Raw genomic sequence first — 22,043 nt, forward strand, 5'->3', positions numbered from 1 at the left:
GAGGCCATTGGTCTAGCCGATGTGATGTCCCGTGCCTGCTCGATGCAGGCGTGATGCAGGCTCGGGGTAGAGGATCATGGCGGGAAGCGACGTCCCTCCGGGCGCCACCGGCACTGCCCTGGAACAGGGGCAGAGCTTGGTGATGGTCTTCCCGTCGTGCAGCGCTCCCCCACATCGGTTAGGGTTTTAGGGATGTAGGGGGCAGCAGTAGTCCGTACGCGAATAGTATCTCACACGCAGGTGCCGGCTGCCCCCAACCCTTTTATGTACGCTGGCGACAGGGGACCAAAACCACGTTGGTTAGGGTGCCCCCGATCAGGGCTCTTCTGTTGTGACGAGGGCACGTTCGTTGGATCGTGGCCCTCTCCTTTTCGTTTCTTTCATGTTTATCCTTTGGCCCTTTTTTTTCTTTCTTTCTTTCTTTTCTCTACAGCCCGTTGGGCCTTAGATCAAATACCAACAGCCACAAGTTGGATTTTACCTGAGTTAGTATGAAGATACGCTCCACGAGCTTAGAATCAAAACATTGATAAGAATAAACTTTTCTTTTTTGCATGGAAATATGTGTGTCATTTATATCATAAGGATTATAATATAATTCCCGCACACACATATCTGCCAAAACTGAAAAGGCGGGAAAATGCACAAAGAACACCAAATGCCGGGAGTGGAAGAAGCCATTGAGAGAAGCCCTGGTTGGCTCCTCCACCTTCTGGATAATTGCAACGACAATGAACATCTACCCATCATGATGACTCTATGGAGGATATGCCACGCGAGGTATGAAATAACGCACGACAAACCACCACTGTAGGTCGAAGCTTCGATGAGATTTATTTGCAGCTACATAAACTCTCTTCTGGCCATTCCGCAACACACTACATACGATATTGTGCGAGGGAAGATGGTGCCTTCAAACAATCATGACGAGTGTGGGAAGGACAAACACATGGCTCCAATGGAAAGCGCGCGTCCACTAGAAGGATGGGTGAGGTCGCCTGCTGGGTGGAATAAACTCGGCATCCATGGTGTTTTCTTTGAAGCGGACGCCATGGGAGGGGCCAACATGTTCCTATGAAATGAGGGAGGAGTCATCGTCTTCTCTTCATGCAGATTCCTGTATACATGCAATAACGCACTAGAGACTGAGCTTGCTGCTTGTTTGGAGGGCATTGCGCTCACTCTGGAGTGGAGTGAGGCTTGGTTTATCCTTGAGACTGACTGCATGGTGGCAGCCAATATGATTATGCAAACTGAGCAGGATCTGTCGCCGGCTGCAGCTACGGTCGAAGAAATCAAACACCTTTTGTGCATGTACAGGGAACATGCTATTTCCCTGGTCCGTCGCTATCGGAATTCTGCTGCTCTTAGGCTTGCCCAGTTGGGTCATAATAATTCTCATAATAATGATCTAGAGATACACTCACTCCATGAGAATGATTATAATAATCCCATGGTTAACAAATGAACTTCCTTTTTCGCAAAAAAAAAAAAAGAAGCTAGTGCAAGTATACATTGGTTAGTGCATGCGCAAACTGAAAGTACTTGCATGCACGTAAAACTGAATCTAGGATTGCATGTTACGTGTGTGTATGTCTACATCCAATATCAACATGGATGTGTATTGCACCTAAGAAAATGAATCATTTACATTTAAACTTAGATTTTCTGAAAGCAGGAAGCACAAACAACACATTAAATACCTATATACCTCTTGCGTCACCCACCTGCGTATCGCTAGATCAAGCCTCACTTCTTCCCTTATCTAACTATCAAGTTTCATACCATGAAACCTAAAGGCTTGGTGCAACTAGTCGCTAAGTTTCTGAATCACCTGCTCCGGCAAGGCAATTTGGGTCTCAGACTATACATCCTACATAGTCACTCTATGTTCGTGATAACTCTCATTCCTATTGATGATACTATAACTTTAATTATGCATGTCCCCCTTACTGGTCTGTTGTGTTTCTGTTAGTTATGCTATCTTGGAGGGAAGATTGGTATGTTTGAGAAGTGATAGGGGAGAGGCTAACAAGCCACCGCCTATTGTATTGGGTGTGGGCTTCTCACTAGGCTGTCCATGCTATATAACACACGGAGAAACATGTTGATGGCATTAATTCAATGCGATATCTCTACTCTGCCAAAACTAACATGTTAGGTCTTCGAAGATTATTCTCCCCATGCCCAAGACCCATAACCCGATTTATATGCCGTGTGGTAGTGCAACCACTTTTCAAGACCCTGGAAAAATAAATAAAATTAAACTTCTGTTTGAAAGAACTCGAGACCATCACGATACAAGAAAACCAGCAACGGGAAAAAAAAATCATAGTTTTAAATAGCCCGCTATAGCCTCGCTATAGCCTTTTCAGCAGGGTGCCGCTAAATGGTATCATGTACAAATATGCCGCTATAGATATAGCTCCGCTATAGCTAATTTAGAGGCTCGCCGCTATTTACCGTAGCCCGGTATTTAAAACATTGGAAAAAATCCCTTTAGTAATATCATTTATTCCTTCTAACGAAACTCCAACCACTAATAATGGTTCTCTCGTCAAAGGCACCATCATTGTTTGTCTTAGCAGATCGGGTTGAAGAGGCCGTGGGGCCGCCAGGGAATACTTTTCTTTGCTTTTTTGTTTTGAAGAGCTGATTATTTCCATTCGGTTATACTCCCTCCGTTCCAAAATATAAGACCTTTTAAGTATTTCACTAGAAGACTACATACGAAACAAAATGAGTGAATCTATACTCTAAAATATGTCTATGTACATCCGTATGTAGTTTATAGTATAATCTCTAAAAGGTCTTATATTTAGGAACGGAGGGAGTATATCTTCTTTGCACTAGCTACTTGTAATGGCATATTCTATGGTAGAGGTTTCTGAACATGCTAACGGTGAAAAGAATAAATATTACATAATAAAAGTGCTTAAGCATCGGGAGTAACTAGTTAGCGAGGGCTCCTCCGGAAGCCTCCCAGCGATCGTTCCCGTGCGCCGCCACTTGGCGCGTTCTCAGCCGTCGCCACGTTTCGTACTCTGAGCGTTTTCTTTGTATTTTGGTTTTTAATTTTTTCGCACGTGTTTTCGGCTTTTTAGAGTGGTTTTATGGGTTATTTCGCACGGCCGTGCCTCGTGGAAAGAGAAAAAACGTGTTTTTGCAACAAAAAAATCGCGAGAGGCACGGTTTTGCTATCACGAGGGGCACGGCCGTGCCTCTCGAAAAGGGGAAAAAACGTGTTTTCTGCTCTCCCTTTTTTTCGCGAGAGGCACGTTTTTGATATCGCCAGAGGCATGGCCGTGCCTCTCGGCAAGGTGATAACGCGTTTTCTGCAATATCTTTTTTCCACGAGAGGCACGGTTGTCTCTCGAAAAGGAAAACAACACGTTCTCTGCTCGCTCTTTTTTCTATGAGAGGCATGGTTTTTCTTTCGCGAGAGACACGGTTTCCCAATCGTGAGAGACCGTGCCTCTCGGACAGGGAAAAACCGGGTCTACACACCATAGCAGCAAGGATGCCGATTAGAGAAAACAATAATACAATTACATCGATGCTACACACCCGCTGTCTCGAAGTCCACCTTTCATTATTCTACTATACGCAGTACCATCGTCGTCCTGCCAAAGTGAAACACTCCACCGCCTCGTTCGTTCGTGCACTGCTGTCCATATAAAAGAATTGTCGGTTATCCCTGCCACTGATAGGAATAACCCGGGAAGGGGTAGAGCGCGCGGGGAAAGGAGGACCCCCGTCGCCGGCACAACCCGGGCCAGCGCCAGGGGCGACATCCGACGACGGCGGTGGAGGAGACAAATGAGGAAGATGCCCACAAAAGAGGAGCCCGCGTTCCGCCCCGGCCACCTCCCGGCTAGGCGGCGCGGGTAGGAGGTGTATGTGCATCAGCCGGCGGGTTTCATCGACAACGACAACGCTGACAAGGTGCTCAAGCTGCGGAAGGCACTGTACGGGCTCCGAGAAGCACCACGCACAGGGAATGCAAAACTGGACCTCACACTGCAGTCCCTTGGCTTTGAGAGGTGCAAACTCAACCGTGCTGTGTACAAACGGGGAGACGAGGCTGATTACCTGCTGGTGGGGGTGTATGTGGACGACCTGATCATGACGGGTACCACTGCTGGTGCAATATCACGCTTCAAAGGGCAGATGCAGGAACTGTTTCAGATGACAGATCTCGGGCTGCTCAGCTATTATCTCGGGATCGAAGTGAAGCAGGAGGCTGACATGATCACCATATGCCAGTCAGGCTATGCGGCTAAGATACTGGAGGATGAGGACATGGTGGACTGCAACCCTAGCTACACACCAATGGAGAATCGTCTGAAAGTAAGGAAGAACACCGGAGAAGCAGTGGACGCCACCAGATACCGAAATGTGGTTGGCAGTTTGAGGTATTTGGATAACACACGACCAGATATAGCTTACGCAGTGGGAGTGGCCAATAGATTCATGGAGGCCCCGGGCAAACAACATTGGCTGATCATCAAGCAAATCCTCAGGTATATTAAAGGAACTCTCGGATATGGGTGTACTTATAAGGCTGGAGGAGGAACTGCACTATCAGGTTACAGCGACAGCGATCATGCTGGGGATCTTACAGACCGGAAGAGCACAACAGGGCTGGTCTTCTTCCTCGGACCAGAAGCAGAAGATCGTTGCTCTGTCCTCCTGTGAGGCCGAGTATATAACAGCGGCGACAGCCTCAATCCAGGCTGTTTGGCTCAGCAGGCTGCTGTCACAAATGCCCGGGACAGACAACCAGCAAGTGCAGCTCAATGTCGACAACAGATCGGCGATTGAGCTGAGCAAAAACCCAGTACACCACGAGAGGAGCAAACATATTGTCTGCGCTATCATTACATCAGAGAATGCGTGGAAGAAAAAAGAGTTGAGGTGAAGCACGTCCGAACTGAAGATCAGCTCGCAGATTTACCGACGAAGTCACTTGGGCTCGCAAAGTTCACGGAGCTGCGGTGCCGGCTCGGGATCGTTCAAGTGAAGAAGGTGCAACAGGATTAGGGGTTGATTTGAAGTATAATCCCGTTGCAAACACTACAATCTACACTTAGAAGAATAAGCACTGGCCGATAACGTGCACATGTCCACGTTCGGTTTAGAGTTTGCTGTCTCTTTTCTTCAGTTAGCATTTTTTTCCTTCAGTCTAGCGTAGCAGTAGCAACGGCAAGACCGCTTCCTTGGGATGGCACGGAGACGCGGTATTGACGGCATTTTAACAGCCCCGCAAGCTAAGCATCGTGGGATGGCACGATCAGTAGGCAAGGCGAGCGTGGGCTATTTCCTCCCTTTGTAATCGGCACGAGATCATCTCTCGGTTAGCCTGAATAACAGAACAACAGAAAACGCTGCAGACAGTTCGGCAGCACCAAAACCCTCATCTCTCTCCTTTCGCTCGTGTGAGCTGTTGATTCTTCTCTGTCGATCGTGTTTCCGCCAGGTTTTGCAACAACAAGTGGCATCAGAGCCTTGGGGTTGATCCATCGATCCGAGGTACCGACAGTGTCTGATCTGTCGGAGCGATGGCCGGAAGCAGTGACGAGAAATCACAGGCGCAACTGAAGGAGGATCAGGGATCGGCTGTGTCGGCGGAGAAGATCCTGGCGCGTCTCACCACTGATGAGACGTTGGGGGTGCGAGTCGTCGAGCGCGTCATGCACAGCGACGGCGGCGGTGGCGGCTCGCCGATGATGCTGACACGCACGAACTACACCGACTGGGCCATGCTCACCAAGCTGCAGCTCCAAGCCGACGAGCTGTGGCGCGTGGTGGAGACAGGGCAAGGATTAGAGCGCGACGACAGGCGTGCCATGATCGCCCTTCTAAAGGGCGTGCCGGCGGAGCTCATGCGTATACTCGGGGCGAAGCCCACGGCCAAGGAGGCATGGGACACCCTGAAGATGATGCGGGTCGGGTGGAGCGCATCCGCGAGGCGAAGGCGCAGACCCGACGCTCCGAGTACGAGGCGCTTCGGTACAAGGACGGCGAGGGCATCGAGTCCTACGTCATGAGGTTGAGGACCATCATCGACAAACTGTCGGTGCTCGGAGATCCCGTGGATGAGCACAAGGCCGTCCTCAAAGTTCTCCGGACGGTGCCGAGGCCATATCGAGAGATGGCGGTGGCAATAGAGTCCCTTGTGGGCACAAAGTTGCTGTCTCTCGAGGAGCTCTGCGGGCGACTGCTGGTTGTGGAGGAACGCGATCGCGAGGAAGCGCCGACGTCAGGGGCTCAACTACTCTTCACGGCCGACGAGTGGCGCGCCCGCGACAAGCTGGCTGATCAAGGAGGTGGCTCCTACAACCTAGGTGACAAACGCGGCCGCGGCAACGGCAAGCCCAGAAACACCCAAGGAGGGGGTGGCCGTGGCCAGGGCGGTGGCCGCAGAAATGGTGGATCTACTCAACCCAGACGCAAAGGGAATTGCCGGTACTGCGGCATCCCAGGGCACTGGGTGAAGGAGTGCCGCAAGAAAGAACGGGAGCAGCGGGAACAGCAGGATCAACAGGCAAACGTTGCCCAGGTGGAGATCGAACAACCTGCCATGTTGCTCGCTGCGTGTGCAGCTGAAGATGCAGTTCAGGCAGACAGGAGTGAGGTCGTCGAGGACACACTGCAGGGAGGTGGTGAGCAAGTGTTCCTCAATGAGGAGCACGTCGTGCCCACGGCCACAAATGACGACAGATGGTACCTTGACACCGGAGCTAGCAATCACATGACTGGCTGCCGAGAACTGCTGACAGAAATAGATGAAACTGTGCGCGGGAAAGTTCGGTTCGGCGATGGCTCCGTGGTTCAGATTGCGGGGCGCGGCCCAGTTCTGTTCTCGTGCCGCAGTGGGGAGCACCGTGCACTCTCTGATGTCTATTACATCCCACAGCTGCGAACCAACATTGTGAGCCTCGAGCAACTGGATGAGCACGGCTGCAAATCAGTGATCCACAACGGGGAACTATGTCTATATGACAGACAGGAGCTCCTCGTGGCACGGGTGCGGCGGACGAGCAACCGCCTGTACGCCGTGGCTCTGAACTTGGCCGCCCCAGTGTGTCTCCTCGCGGCTGCTACAGATGAGGGATGGAGGTGGCATGCCCGCTTCGGGCACCTGCACTTCCGTGCCCTGCACGATCTCGGAGCAAAGGACATGGTTCGCGGGATGCCGAAGCTCGCTCATACAGAGCAATTTTGCGAGGGGTGCACGATCGGCAAGATGCATCGCACCCCATTCCTGCGAGCAACGACGTACCGCGCTGAGAAGCCGCTCGACCTCGCCCACGGTGATCTCTGCGGACCGATCACGCCGGCAACAGCAAGCGGGAACAGATACTTCCTGCTGATCGTTGACGAATACACCAGGTATATGTGGCTCGAGGTGCTAAAAAGCAAAGACAAAGCCTTTCGTTTCTTCAAAAAGATCAAAGCCCATGCTGAGATGCAGGGAAATGGCAAGCTGCGAGCTTTTCGTACTGACAGAGGGCACTAGTGGGGACGGGGCCTTTAGCCCCGGCCCGTAAGGGGCTTTGGTCCCGGTTCACCAACCGGGACTAAAGGGGCGAGACTAAAGGCCTAACCTTTAGTCCCGGCCCTGTTACAAGCCGGGTCTAAAGGTGCTCCACGTGGGCGCCTCGTAGCGCCCCACGGGCAGGACCTTTAGTCCCGGTTCGTTACACGGGCCGGGACTAAAGAGTTTCAGATTTTGCTTATTTTCGGGTTTTTTTTAATGAAATTATTTTTGGGTTTTAGGGTTTTAGGGTTTAGGTGTTCGGGAGATTAACGTGATGCCTCGTTTGGTGTTCGGGAATTAGTTTTCATGTAATTTAAATAGAAATAATTATGCATATATATATAAGGTTAACTTATCTTACAAGCGAGCATATATATACAATTATATGGAGATCTGAATTATCGGGACTAGAGCCCGTCTATTTGATTACATGGACGAACATCAGTAATGACCCCAAGCTACACTAAATCGTCCTTTGTCATCTATAGCTTCCGTCCTCAGAAAGGTCGCAAGCTCCTCTGCAACAGCAATTGCGCGTTGCTCTGGTCGTCATGCCGTGTGCTATATAAGAAGAGGAGATGAATATGAATATCAATCATGATAACAAAGAATGACGGGTAAAAATAGAGGTGTGAATGTTCATTGCTTACGTCGAATCTGTGATCCTTGTGCTCAGAGGTAAACGTACGAATGGTCTCGCAAACATAGTATCCGCATAGATGCATTCCCCGTGGCTGCTGGTTGCACTTTATGAGAATATAATTTATATAATCAAAATAATAATCTAGCATCATAAATGTATTGAAAATAGAAGTATATCATACTACTACTTACCTGAGCCGCTCTAAAGGTCAGCTTCTCATGCTCGATACCGGGAGTCACGCACTTGAACCGCTTCCAAACCCTGGCCGACAAGGATAATGATTTGCTAAGTTTTTCATTAATTGATATATCAGAAAATCATCGAAAGAGACCAATAGAGCGCAAGAATGATTGAAATTGCCCTTGGAGCATGTCCTGCAGGCTTTGGAACTGTTCCAAGGGTCTCGATAATGGGTCGAAGGCATCAACTCTTCCCTTATCAATTTGAATGTCCAACAGAATCCAATGGAAGCTTCACACACACACATATATATATATATATATATATATATATATATATATATATATATATATATATGTGTGTGTGTGTGTGTGTGTGTGTGTGTGTGTGTGTGTGTGTGTGTGTGTGTGTGTGTCAGTGTGTCAGTAACTTATCAATTACACTTATAAGTGAATGGACACAACAGAGTAAAGACCCTCACCTAAAGTTGTATGGAAATAGTATGTCGTCACATAAATTTTGGTCTGTTAGAAACCTTAGAAGGTTTTCCTCCGTCTCCTTGTGATAAATAGTTAGCGTTGCTATATGTATTTTATCTGGGTCAATAAACCCAATATTTAGGATGCTCTTACTTTTACAATCCAGAATCTTCATTCTGCATAATAGATTACAAGTTATATATAGACAATGAATTGAAATAACTAAACAAGTTATATGTAGATAACGAATTGAAAAACTTACAAACAATAGCAACTCATAAGCGATTTGTCGAGGGCGTCGCCATTGTACATCTGGAAGAGTTCATCAAAGTCGATATGGATTTGTTCGGGGCGGCCGTAGTACTCCTGTGGGACACTCAGCACGATCATCGTTCTCCCATTCTTTGATTCACTTCAGTACCATTGATGCAAGTAAAGCATATTTTTTGGGAGATCATCTTTGCTGATGAAAGGCTCACCATGACAAACTGTGGCTTAGGGGCTACCACAACCTTGGGTATCTTGTCATCTTGGGAAGACAACAATTCTTCAACCGAGACACCACATGCAGCCGCCAACTCCTTTGCTCTTTCTAAAGCTTGCCCCTGCACCGGAGGGGGAACATTCTCGGTTAACACCTTGAGGGGTGGGATCGACTGTTTGGCCTGTTGTCCAAGCTGAGGAACGTCTGATTTTTTCTTGCTTGTAGTTGAACTTGATTTGCTCCCACTTGCACTTGCACGTGATCTGCTCTTTTTCACTTCCTTCTGCAATGTGCGTGTGTAGTCATGAGGCTTATGGTGTAAGTCATAAGGTCTGACAGGAAGATTAGCATGACGTACCTTTGGGAGGGGCGACCGTTTGCGCTTTGGGGTGCTCTGTGGCTTAGGAATCGTCGGCGGAGCGTTCTTGGTGGCACGCTCCCGCTTAGTATCCGGATAGGGCGGTGGCGGAGACGGACGACCCAAGTCCGGCGGCGGTGATCGAGATGGACTCGTGTTGTGCTGGCCGACGTCATGTGGAGGGCTTGCACGTGATCTGCTCTTTCTCACTTCCTTCTGCAATGTGCGTGTATAGTCATCAGGCTTATGCTGTAAGTCATACTGTGATGGAAGGGTCGTGAAGTATTTTGCAAATGCTATTTGCTTCTCGGTGTATTCCGGGCGGGGCTCGGGTTCCTTCTTTTTCATCTGCGCATCATGATGTTCCTTTGCTATCCTGGCGTTTACCTCGGGGGTTCGATCATAAGGTCTGATAGGAAGATTAGCATGACGTACCTTTGGGAGGGGCGACCGTTTGCGCTTTGGGGTGCTCTGTGGCTTAGGAATCGTCGGCGGAGCGTTCTTGGTGGCACGCTCCCGCTTTGTATCCGTGGCAGGCTCAGGCTTTGTATCCGGAGCGAGCGGCTGCGGAGACGGACGACCCAAGTCCGGTGGCGGTGATCGAGATGGACTCGTGTTGTGCTGGCCGACGTCATGTGGAGGGCTTGGAGGTAATGGAGGTGTAGGTGACCTGCGATGACTCGGAGGCGGTGTTGTCCTTGGGGCCGTGCCTGGAAGCTTGATGTAGTTCTTGTCCCATAGGATGACTCCACCCAATACTTCTCCGAGTGTCCTCTCATCTTCGGGTCCAGCTATGTCGAGCTCCATGTCATTAAACCCCGTCATGATTTCATCCACCCCGACTTTAGCAAAGCTAGCTGGAATCTCACGGCCATGCCAGCGTGCATTAGGGCTAGAAGGTAAAGCTTGTCCGACGGCCACCTTCATGGATATGTTCTTGAATTTCTGATGGAGTTCACATGATGTTGACTCCTTGATTCCATCCACGGGGTAGTCGGGACCGCCCTCTATCATTCTTCGTTCATCGTCGGGCGGGGCCTCAGATTCAGCCACGCTGCTTTTCCGCTTAGATGGGGTGCCGGTAATATCAAGTGCAGGATCTTCCTGGCGCGGTACTCCTCTAAGCTCATCAATCTGCTTCTGTTGCTCGTTAATCCTGGCAAGCAATTGGTTGAACTTGTCATTCTCCTCATCCTACTGCCGCTTCTTTGCTCTCTCTCGGCTTCTGTAAGTGTCTTGGTCTCTGGCAAACCCAAGCCACCACGGGTAAGATGGACCGAAGCCTCGCGTTCGTCCTCCATGTTCGTCATTGCCGGGGACCAGTGTGAGCAAATCTTTATCTGAATCTGCAGTGATCTTTCTTTGTCCCTCCTTAATTTCTTTCACTATCCTTTTCCAATTCTCCCTGCGTATCCTAAGATCGTCATTGCAGATGAGGTCCCCTGTTGTTTCGTCGTACGACCCACCATGCGCAAGGAACCAATTTCTTGCTCTCAATTCCCACTCAACACGGAGTGGTTCAGGTACGATGCCTTTATCTATCAGATCTTGCTCTTTCTTTGCCCACTTTGAGATGGCAGTCTCCTAGCCCCCTGGCCCCAACTTGTGGTGATATTTCTTCTTGTCGGCATTTATCTTGTTCTTTTCTGATAATGCCTGGGCATCTTCTGACTCCATGTACTCTTGAAATTCCTTCCAGTGATTCGCCTGCTTGGCTAGATACCCCTCGAATACTGGCACTTTCTTTGTCTTCAGATAGTTTTTCCATAGCTTCTTCTTCCAGCTACGGAACAGTTCGACCATCTTCTTTAGAGTCCACTGCTTGACTTTGGCCCTCAGTTTATCTGCGGCGTCTTCATTCTCACATTCTCGCAGATTGAAATGTGACATGAGATCATTCCAAAGATTATCTTTGTACCTTTCGGCGACATAGTCACTATCGGCTGCCCCTTTGCGCTTGTTCCACTCCCAACGCTGATCGGGACGTGATCCCTAACGAGAACTCCGCATTGCTTCTTGAATGTGTCAGCAGCATTCTTAGGAAGCTTGTGTTCGCCCGTAGGCATTATCACCTCAAAGGTGTAATGCGTCCGTGCATCCAACTTTCTAGTCGGGCCTCGTTTCGTAGGTTTGCTCGATGTGGAGGCCTAAGAGGGAGAAACATTCGTCAAATGAATGTATATGTATACAATATAGAGCTATCTCCAATATTTTACACATATTACAAGTGATTGTCGAACTTCATATGTATACCTCGTCGGACTTTATTATTTCTTCACCGGCTTCTCCACCGGCTTCTCCATCAGTGGAGCTATCACCTTCTCCGTCATTGGACCTATCTCCTGCCCCATCGGCTTCATCTTCGTGTCGCTCGACCTCCATTCCATATCCGGAGTCGTTTAGATAAGACGTCGGAGATTCAGCTGTTTCAACGTCGGGGCCGTCTTTGATTATATCTTCGAGAAGTTCTTCCTCTTCGAGGTTCCTGATATGTGGATTCATAGTTCTGCAAAAAACGGACATTTGATTAACTAATAAACTAACAAACTATATAAGAGGGGTTGAAAACTTCGAAGTGTCGTTTTATATAGGAGTACCTTTAGTCCCGGGTCTTGACTAGAACCTAAACTCTAAAATACCAGCCGGGCGGAGCCGAGTCCCAGACACTTAAGCATATACAATAGCAAAATTAAACTAGTTCTATTAATTTTCTTGCTAAAAATAAACTATTAACACTTAAGCATATACAATAGCAAAATTAAACTATTAACACTTAAGCATATACAATAGCAAAGTTAAGCAATAATCTAAGAAACACTATTAACACTTAAGCATATACACTATACAATAGCAAAATTAAATGACAAAAAAAATATTTCTTCTTCTTGTAACCCTACACTAATTTTTTTCTCTTCTTCTATTTCTCCTCTTCTTCTACTTCTACTTCTCCTCTTCTTCTACTACTTCTCCTCTCCTCTTCTTATATTTTTCCTCTTCTTCTGCTCTCCTCCTCTTCTTATTCTCCTTTTTCTTATTTTCTTCTCCTCCTCTTCTTATTTTCCTTTTTCCTTATTCTACATATTACTAACCCTAATAATCTAGCACAAACCTAATAACAATAGGAATTAAATGACAAAAAAAATCTTTTTCTTCCTTTCTTCTCCTTTTTCTTCCTTTCTTCTCCTTTTTCTTCTTTTCTTCTCTCCTTCCCTTTTTCTTCCTTTCTTCTCCTTTTTCTTCCTTTCTTCTCCTTTTTCTTCTTTTCTTCTCCTTTTTCTTCTTTGCTTGTGCTGGCCGGCGTGTTGGGGATGAGGGGGCGTGGGGCTTATCGGCCGGAGGTGTCGACAGCGCACGGCGAGGAGGACGGCGGCGTGCGGCGAGGAGGACGACGGTGGCGAGCAGGACGATGACGACGGCGAGGAGGACGGCAGGCGGCGGCGAGCAGGACGCGGGCAGCCTGACGGCGTCGTCGAGTTCGTCGCTGGCTGTGCCGCGCCGGGTAGGAGAACGAGAGGAAGAAGAAGAGAAACATACGATTTGGGTTCGAAATTTTCTAACTCCCGCTTATACAGGTGGATCTTTAGTCCCGGCTCGGGGCTCGATCCGGGACTAAAGACCCCTTTAGTACCGGATGGAGCCACGACCCGGGACTAAAGGCCCTTTTTCGGGCAGACCAAAAGGCGGGAAGCAGGGGCCTTTAGTCCCAGGGCGTGGCAAGAACCGGGACTACAGGGGGTCTTTAGTCCTGGGTGGAGCCACGCCCCGGGTCTAAAGGCCCTTTTTCGGCAGACCAGAAGGCGGGAAGTAGGGGCCTTTAGTCCCGGGACGTGGCAAGAACCGGGACTAAAGTGTTGCCTATATAAACCCTCGCCCCTGCCCACCATATCCCCTGTTTTTTGGTTGTTGAAGTGTGACCATGTCATGCTCTTGCCACTCTAGTTCATGCACATGACGTGTTCGATGAAATGCCCGAGCCACTCTACTTAAGCTTTCTCCTCTCCAAGCTCCATTTTACTTAATATTTGTCTAGGTTTGGCCGTGCACCAACTGCGAGCACCATCGTGGTGAGCCTCTTGTTCTTATCTTCTTTTTAAAATCAAAAAAATCTTACTTGTATGATTTAGATACATACTTGTATAAATTACTCACTTTCATTATTTTTTGTTATTATATAGTGCGATGGTTTTGGTATCCGCCTCCGTCGGCCCTCGTCCTGTCTATGATTTGGATGTGGTATATATTATCTTTTATAACTATTTGTTTTATTTAGTGTTTATGACAATTATGACGACCAACGTGACATATATTTTTTTAATCTAGGAGGTATGTGAACCGGAAATTCCAACCCACATAAAAATTCTTGTCGAGAAGTTAAATTTGGTTGAAAAAGAAAACAAATACTTGAAGAAAAAATTGAAAATAATTGAGGATAAGAGTATGGAACTGGAGTTGCATGTCGCCGATGTCATCGATGATCGCAAGATGAAGATCGATGCGATGCGGTTGAAGATGGATGCAATGCGCTTGAAGATGGATGAAATGCGCTTGAAGATTAGGAATATTAGAAAATATGCAATTGATAAAGAGCCTTGGTATCATTATGATGTTGGGTCAATTGTTACCATAGTTGCAATTTTGATCGCGTTTGTTGTTGCATTTAAATGTTTTACATAGTTGTATGTTGTTTTATGAGAGAACTTTATGTATTTATTTTTTGCAATAATAACATTTGATCACTATTGTTCTTTGGCTTTAATGTGATGATGAACTTGTATTTATTTGGTCATATGTTCTGCAATGGTTTTTTGAGCTAGTTGACCCTGAAATTGAAAAGCACTACAAATGAACTCTGAAAATGTTGAAAGTTGGCATGCTATCATCATTTCACCCACATTGCATGTGTTAAAAAGTTGAGAGGGCTACGACAAAAACTGGATGCACTTCGTGTACAAAACGGACAATCTCTCTCGAAGTATCAGGGTTTCGAACGAGAACTCATCTCTTACAAAGGGATTTCATTTTTTTAAACTTATTTGAACTCCACACTTTTTGTGTGTTCAAAATGCACCATTCAAAGGCACATCACAAAATTTCAACAATTTCTGACTTCATTTGGTATATTTCGTGCATTTACTTATTTTTTTTGAGCTAGTTGACCCTGAAATTGAAAAACACTACAAATGAACTCTGAAAATGTTGGAAGTTGGCATGCTATCATCATTTCACCCACATAGCATGTGTTAAAACGTTGAGAGGGCTACGACAAAAACTGGATGCACTTTGTGTACAAATCGGACAATCTCTCTCGAAGTATCAGGGTTTCGAACGAGAACTCATCTCTTACAAAGGGATTTCATTTTTTGAACTTATTTAAACTCCATACTTTTTGTGTGTTCAAAATGCACCATTCAAAGACAGATCACAAAATTTCAACAATTTCTGACTTCATTTGGTATATTTCGTGCATTTACTTATTTTTTTGAGCTAGTTGACCCTGAAATTGAAAAGCACTACAAATGAACTCTGAAAATGTTGAAAGTTGGCATTCTATCATCATTTCACCACATAGCATGTGTTAAAAAGTTGAGAGGGCTACGACAAAAACTGGATGCACTTCGTGTACAAAACGGACAATCTCTCTCGAAGTATCAGGGTTTCGAACGAGAACTCGTCTCTTACAAAGGGATTTCATTTTTTTGAACTTATTTGAACTCCATACTTTTTGTGTGTTCAAAATGCACCATTCAAAGGCACATCACAAAAATTCAACGATTTCTGACTTCATTTGGTATATTTCGTGCATTTACTTATTTTTTTGAGCTAGTTCACCCTGAAATTGAAAAGCACTACAAATGAACTCTGAAAATGTTGAAAGTTGGCATGCTATCATAATTTCACCTACATAGCATGTGTTAAAAAGTTGAGAGGGCTACGACAAAAACTGGATGCACTTCGTGTACAAAACGGACAATCTCTCTCGAAGTATCAGGGTTTCGAACGAGAACTCATCTTTTACAAAGGGATTTCATTTTTTTAACTTATTTGAACTCCATACTTTTTGTGTGTTCAAAATGCATCATTCATAGGCACATCACCAAATTTCAACAATTTCTGACTTCATTTGGTATATTTCGTGCATTTACTTATTTTTTTTGAGCTAGTTGACCCTGAAATTGAAAAGCACTACAAATGAACTCTGAAAATGTTGAAAGTTGGCATGCTATCATCATTTCACCCACATAGCATGTGTTAAAAATGTTAGGGAACGTCGCACGGGAAACAAAAATTTTCCTACGCGCACGAAGACCTATCATGGTGATGTCCATCTACGAGAGGGGATGAGTGCTCTACGTACCCTTGTAGACCGTACAGCAGAAGCGTTTAGAGAACGCGGTTGATGTAGTGGAACGTCCTCACGTCCCTCGATCTGCCCCGCGAACAATCCCGCGATCAGTCCCACGATCTAGTACCGAACGGACGGCACCTCCGCGTTCAGCACACGTACAGCTCGACGATGATATCGGCCTTCTTGATCCAGCAAGAGAGACGGAGAGGTAGAAGAGTTCTCCGGCAGCGTGACGGCGCTCCGGAGGTTGGTGATGACCTTGTCTCAGCAGGGCTCCGCCCGAGCTCCGCAGAAACGCGATCTAGAGGAAAAACCGTGGAGGTATGTGGTCGGGCTGCCGTGGAAAAGTCATCTCAAATCAGCCCTAAAACCTCCGTATATATAGGTGGGAGGGAGGGGACCTTGCCTTGGGGCTCAAGGAGCCCCAAGGGGGTCGGCCGAGTCCAAGGGGGAGGACTCCCCCCCCAAACCGAGTTGGACTTGGTTTGGTGGGAGGGAGTCCCCCTTCCTTCCCACCTCCTCCTTTTTTTTTCTTTCTCTCTTGATTTTCTTCTCCTTGGCGCATAGAGCACTTGTGGGCTGTCCCACCAGCCCACTAAGGGCTGGTGTGCCTCCCTCAAGGCCTATGGGCTTCCCCGGGGTGGGTTGCCCCCCCGGTGAACTCCCGGAACCCATTCGTCATTCCCGGTACATTCCCGGTAACTCCGAAAACCTTCCGGTAATCAAATGAGGTCATCCTATATATCAATCTTCGTTTTCGGACCATTCCGGAAACCCTCGCGACGTCCGTGATCTCATCCGGGACTCTGAACAACATTCGGTAACTAACCATATAACTCAAATACGCATAAAACAACGTCGAACCTTAAGTGTGCACACCCTGCGGGTTCGAGAACTATGTAGACATGACCCGAGAGACTCCTCGGTCAATATCCAATAGCGGGACCTGGATGCCCATATTGGATCCTACATATTCTACGAAGATCTTATCGTTTGAACCTCAGTGCCAAGGATTCATATAATCCCGTACGTCATTCCCTTTGTCCTTCGGTATGTTACTTGCCCGAGATTCGATCGTCAGTATCCGCATACCTATTTCAATCTCGTTTACCGGCAAGTCTCTTTACTCGTTCCGTAATACAAGATCCCGCAACTTACACTAAGTTACATTGCTTGCAAGGCTTGTGTGTGATGTTGTATTACCGAGTGGGCCCCGAGATACCTCTCCGTCACACGGAGTGACAAATCCCAGTCTTGATCCATACTAACTCAACTAACACCTTCGGAGATACCTGTAGAGCACCTTTATAGTCACCCAGTTACGTTGCGACGTTTGATACACACAAAGCATTCCTCCGGTGTCAGTGAGTTATATGATCTCATGGTCATAGGAACAAATACTTGACACGCAGAAAACAGTAGCAACAAAAAGACACGATCAACATGCTACGTCTATTAGTTTGGGTCTAGTCCATCACGTGATTCTCCTAATGACGTGATCCAGTTATCAAGCAACAACACCTTGTTCATAATCAGAAGACACTGACCATCTTTGATCAACTGGCTAGCCAACTAGAGGCATGCTAGGGACGGTGTTTTGTCTATGTATCCACACATGTAAATGAGTCTTCATTCAATACAATTATAGCATGGATAATAAACGATTATCTTGATACAGGAATTATAATAACAACTATATTTATTATTGCCTCTAGGGCATAATTCCAACAGTCTCCCACTTGCACTAGAGTCAGTAATCTAGCCCTCACATCACCATGTGAATTACATTGTAATAAATCTAACACCCATACAGTTCTGGTGTTGATCATGTTTTGGCCGTGGAAGAGGTTTAGTCAGCGGGTCTGCTACATTCAGATCCGTGTGCACTTTGCATATATTTACGTCCTCTTCCTCGACGTAGTCGCGGATGAGGTTGAAGCGTCGTTTGATGTGTCTGGTCTTCTTGTGAAACCGTGGTTCCTTTGCTAAGGCAATGGCACCAGCGTTGTCTCAGAACAAGGTTATTGGATTCAGTGCGCTTGGCACCACTCCAAGATCCGTCATGAATTGCTTCATCCAGACACCTTCCTTAGCTGCCTCCGAGGCAGCCATGTACTCCGCTTCACATGTAGAATCTGCTACGACGCTCTGCTTGGAACTGCACCAGCTTACTGCACCCCCATTAAGAATAAATACGTATCCGGTTTGCGACTTAGAGTCGTCCGGATCTGTGTCAAAGCTTGCATCGACGTAACCTTTTACGGCGAGCTCTTCGTCACCTCCATACACGAGAAACATCTCCTTAGTCCTTTTCAGGTACTTCAGGATATTCTTGACCGCCGTCCAGTGATCCACTCCTGGACTACTCTGGAACCTACCTGCCATACTTATGGCCAGGCTAACATCCGGTCTAGTGCACAGCATCGCATACATGATAGAACCTATGGCTGAAGCATAGGGGACGGAGCGCATATGCTCTCTTATCTTCATCAGTTGCTGGGCACTGAGTCTTACTCAATCTCGTACCTTGTAAAACTGGCAAGAACCCTTTCTTGGACTGTTCCATTTTGAACCTCTTCAAAACTTTATCAAGGTATGTGCTTTGTGAAAGTCCTATCAGGCGTTTTGATCTATCCCTATAGATCTTAATGCCTAGAATGTAAGCGGCTTCTCCTAGGTCCTTCATAGAGAAACTTTTATTCAAGTAACCTTTTATGCTCTCTAAGAACTCCACGTTGTTTCCAATCAGCAATATGTCATCCACATATAATATTAGAAACGCCACAGAGCTCCCACTCACTTTCTTGTAAATACAAGATTCTCCAACCAGTTGTATAAACCCAAATGCTTTGATCACCTCATCAAAGCGTTTGTTCCAACTCCGAGATGCTTGCACCAGTCCATAAATGGATCACTGGAGCTTGCACACTTTGTTAGCATTCTTAGGATCGACAAAACCTTCGGGTTGTATCATATACAACTCTTCCTTAAGGAAACCGTTAAGGAACGCCGTTTTGACATCCATCTGCCAGATTTCTTAATCGAAAAATGCAGCTATTGCTAACATGATTCTGACGGACTTAAGCATCGCTACGGGTGAGAAAGTCTCATCGTAGTCAACTCCTGGAACTTGTGAAAAACCTTTTGACACAGGTCGAGCTTTATAAACGGTCACATTGCCGTCAGCGTCCGTCTTCTTTTTAAAGATCCATTTGTTCTGAATAGCCTTGCGGCCCTCAGGTAGTATCTCCAAAGTCCACACTTTGTTCTCATACATGGATCCTATCTCTGATTTCATGGCTTCTAGCCATCTGTTGGAATCTGGGCCCACCATTGCTTCTTCATAATTTGCAGGTTCATTGTTGTCTAACAACATGATTGACAAGACGGGATTACTGTACCACTCTGGAGCAGCACGTGATCTCGTCGACCTGCGTGGTTCAACAGAAACTTGAACTGGAGTTTCATGATCATCATCATTAACTTCCTCCTCAACCGGCGTCGCAACGACAGAGGTTTCCCCTTGCCCTGCGCCACCATCCAGAGGGATGAGAGGTTCGACAACCTCGTCAAGCTCTATCTTCCTTCCACTCAATTCTCTCGAGAGAAACTCCTTCTCGAGAAAAGCTCTGTTTTTAGCAACAAACACTTTGCCCTCGGATTTGAGATAGAAGGTGTACCCAACTGTCTCTTTTGGGTAACCTATGAAGACGCACCTTTCCGCTTTGGGTTCCAGCTTTTCATGCTGAAGCTTTTTGACATAAGCATCACATCCCCAAACTTTAAGAAACGACAACTTTGGCCTTTTGTCATACCACAGTTCGTATGGTGTCGTCTCAACGGATTTTGATGGTGCCCTATTTAAAGTGAATGCAGCTGTTTCTAATGCATAACCCCAAAACGATAACGGCAAATCAGTAAGAGACATCATAGATCGCACCATCTCTAATAAAGTACGATTACGACGTTCGGACACACCATTACGCTGTGGTGTTCCAGGAGGTGTTAACTGTGAAACAATTCCACATTGTCTTAAGTGATCACCAAACTCGAAACTCAGATATTCACCCCCACGATCAGACCGTAGGAACTTGATTTTCTTGTTACGATGATTTTCCACTTCACTCTGAAATTGCTTGAACTTTTCAAATGTTTCAGACTTGTGCTTCATCAAGTAGACATAACCATATCTACTCAAATCGTCAGTGAAGGTGAGAAAATAACGATATCTGCCGCGTGCCTCCACGCTCATCGGACCACACACATCGGTATGTATGATTTCCAATAAGTCACTTGCACGCTCCATTGTTCCGGAGAACGGAGTCTTAGTCATCTTGCCCATGAGGCATGGTTCGCACGTGTCAAGTGAATCAAAGTCAAGTGACTCCAAAAGTCCATCAGCATGGAGTTTCTTCATGCGCTTTACATCAATATGACCTAAGCGGCAGTGCCACAAAAATATGGCGCTATCATTGTTTACTCTAACTCTTTTGGTCTCAATGTTATGTATATGCGTATCGCTATCAAGATTCAATATGAACAATCCTCTCACATTCGGTGCATGACCATAAAAGATGTTACTCATAGAAATAGAACAACCATTATTCTCTGACTTAAAAGAGTAACCGTCTCGCAATAAACAAGATCCAGATATAATGTTCATGCTCAACGCAGGCACTAAATAACAATGATTTAAGTTCATCACTAATCCCGACGGTAGCTGAAGTGACACTGTGCCGACGGCGATTGCATCAACCTTGGAACCATTTCCTACGCGCATCGTCACTTCATCTTTCGCCAGCCTTCGTCTATTCCGCAGTTCCTGTTTCGAGTTGCAAATATGAGCAACAGAACCGGTATCGAATACCCAGACACTACTACGAGAGCTAGTTAAGTACACATCAATAACATGTATATCAAATATACCTGATTTTTCTTTGCCCGCCTTCTTATCTGCCAGATACTTGGGGCAATTGCGCTTCCAGTGACCCATACCCTTGCAATAGTAACACTCCGTTTCAGGCTTAGGTCCAGCTTTGGGTTTCTTCGGCGGATTGGCAACAGGCTTGCCGCTCTTCTTCGAATTGCCCTTCTTGCCTTTGCCGTTTCTCTTGAAACTAGTGGTCTTATTCACCATCAACACTTGATGCTCTTTACGGAGTTCAGACTCTGCGACTTTCAGCATCGCAAACAACTCGCCGGGAGACTTGTTCATCCCTTGCATGTTGTAGTTCAACACAAAGCCTTTATAGCTTGGCGGCAGTGATTGAAGGATTCTGTTAGTGATAACCTCTTGCGGGAGTTCAATCCCCAGCTCAGCTAGACGGTTTGAGTACCCAGACATTTTGAGCACATGTTCACTGACAAACGAGTTTTCCTCCATCTTGCAAGCATAGAATTTATCGGAGGTCTCATACCTCTCGATCCGGGCGTTCTTCTGAAAGATAAACTTCAACTCCTGGAACATCTCAAATGCTCCATGACGCTCAAAGCGACGTTGAAGTCCCGGTTCTAAGCCATACAAGACTGCACATTGAACTATTGACTAGTCCTCCTTATGTGCTAACCAAGCGTTCTTAACATCCAGATCAGCCGTAGCACGTGGTTCATCTCCTAGCGCAGAATTAAGGACATAATCCTTCTTCCCAGCTTGTAAGATTAGCTTAAGATTACGAGCCCAGTCTACAAAGTTGCTTCCATCATCTTTCAACTTAGCTTTCTCTAGGAACGTATTTAAAATTCAGGATGACTGTCGCGTGAGCCATGATCTACAACACAAATATATTCAAAGCGGACTTAGACTATGTTCAAGATAATTAGAGTTTAACTTAATCAAATTTTATGCTAAACTCCCACTCAAAAAGTACATCTCTCTAGTCATTTGACTGGTTCATGATCCACTTACACTATCCCAAGTCCGATCATCACGTGAGTTGAGTATAGTTTCAGTGGTAAGCATCCCTATGCTAATCATATCATCTATATGATTCATGATCGACCTTTCGGTCTC

The sequence above is a fragment of the Hordeum vulgare genome, chromosome 1H (assembly GCF_904849725.1).
Source record: "Hordeum vulgare subsp. vulgare chromosome 1H, MorexV3_pseudomolecules_assembly, whole genome shotgun sequence".
NCBI classification, from domain to species: Eukaryota; Viridiplantae; Streptophyta; class Magnoliopsida; order Poales; family Poaceae; genus Hordeum; species Hordeum vulgare.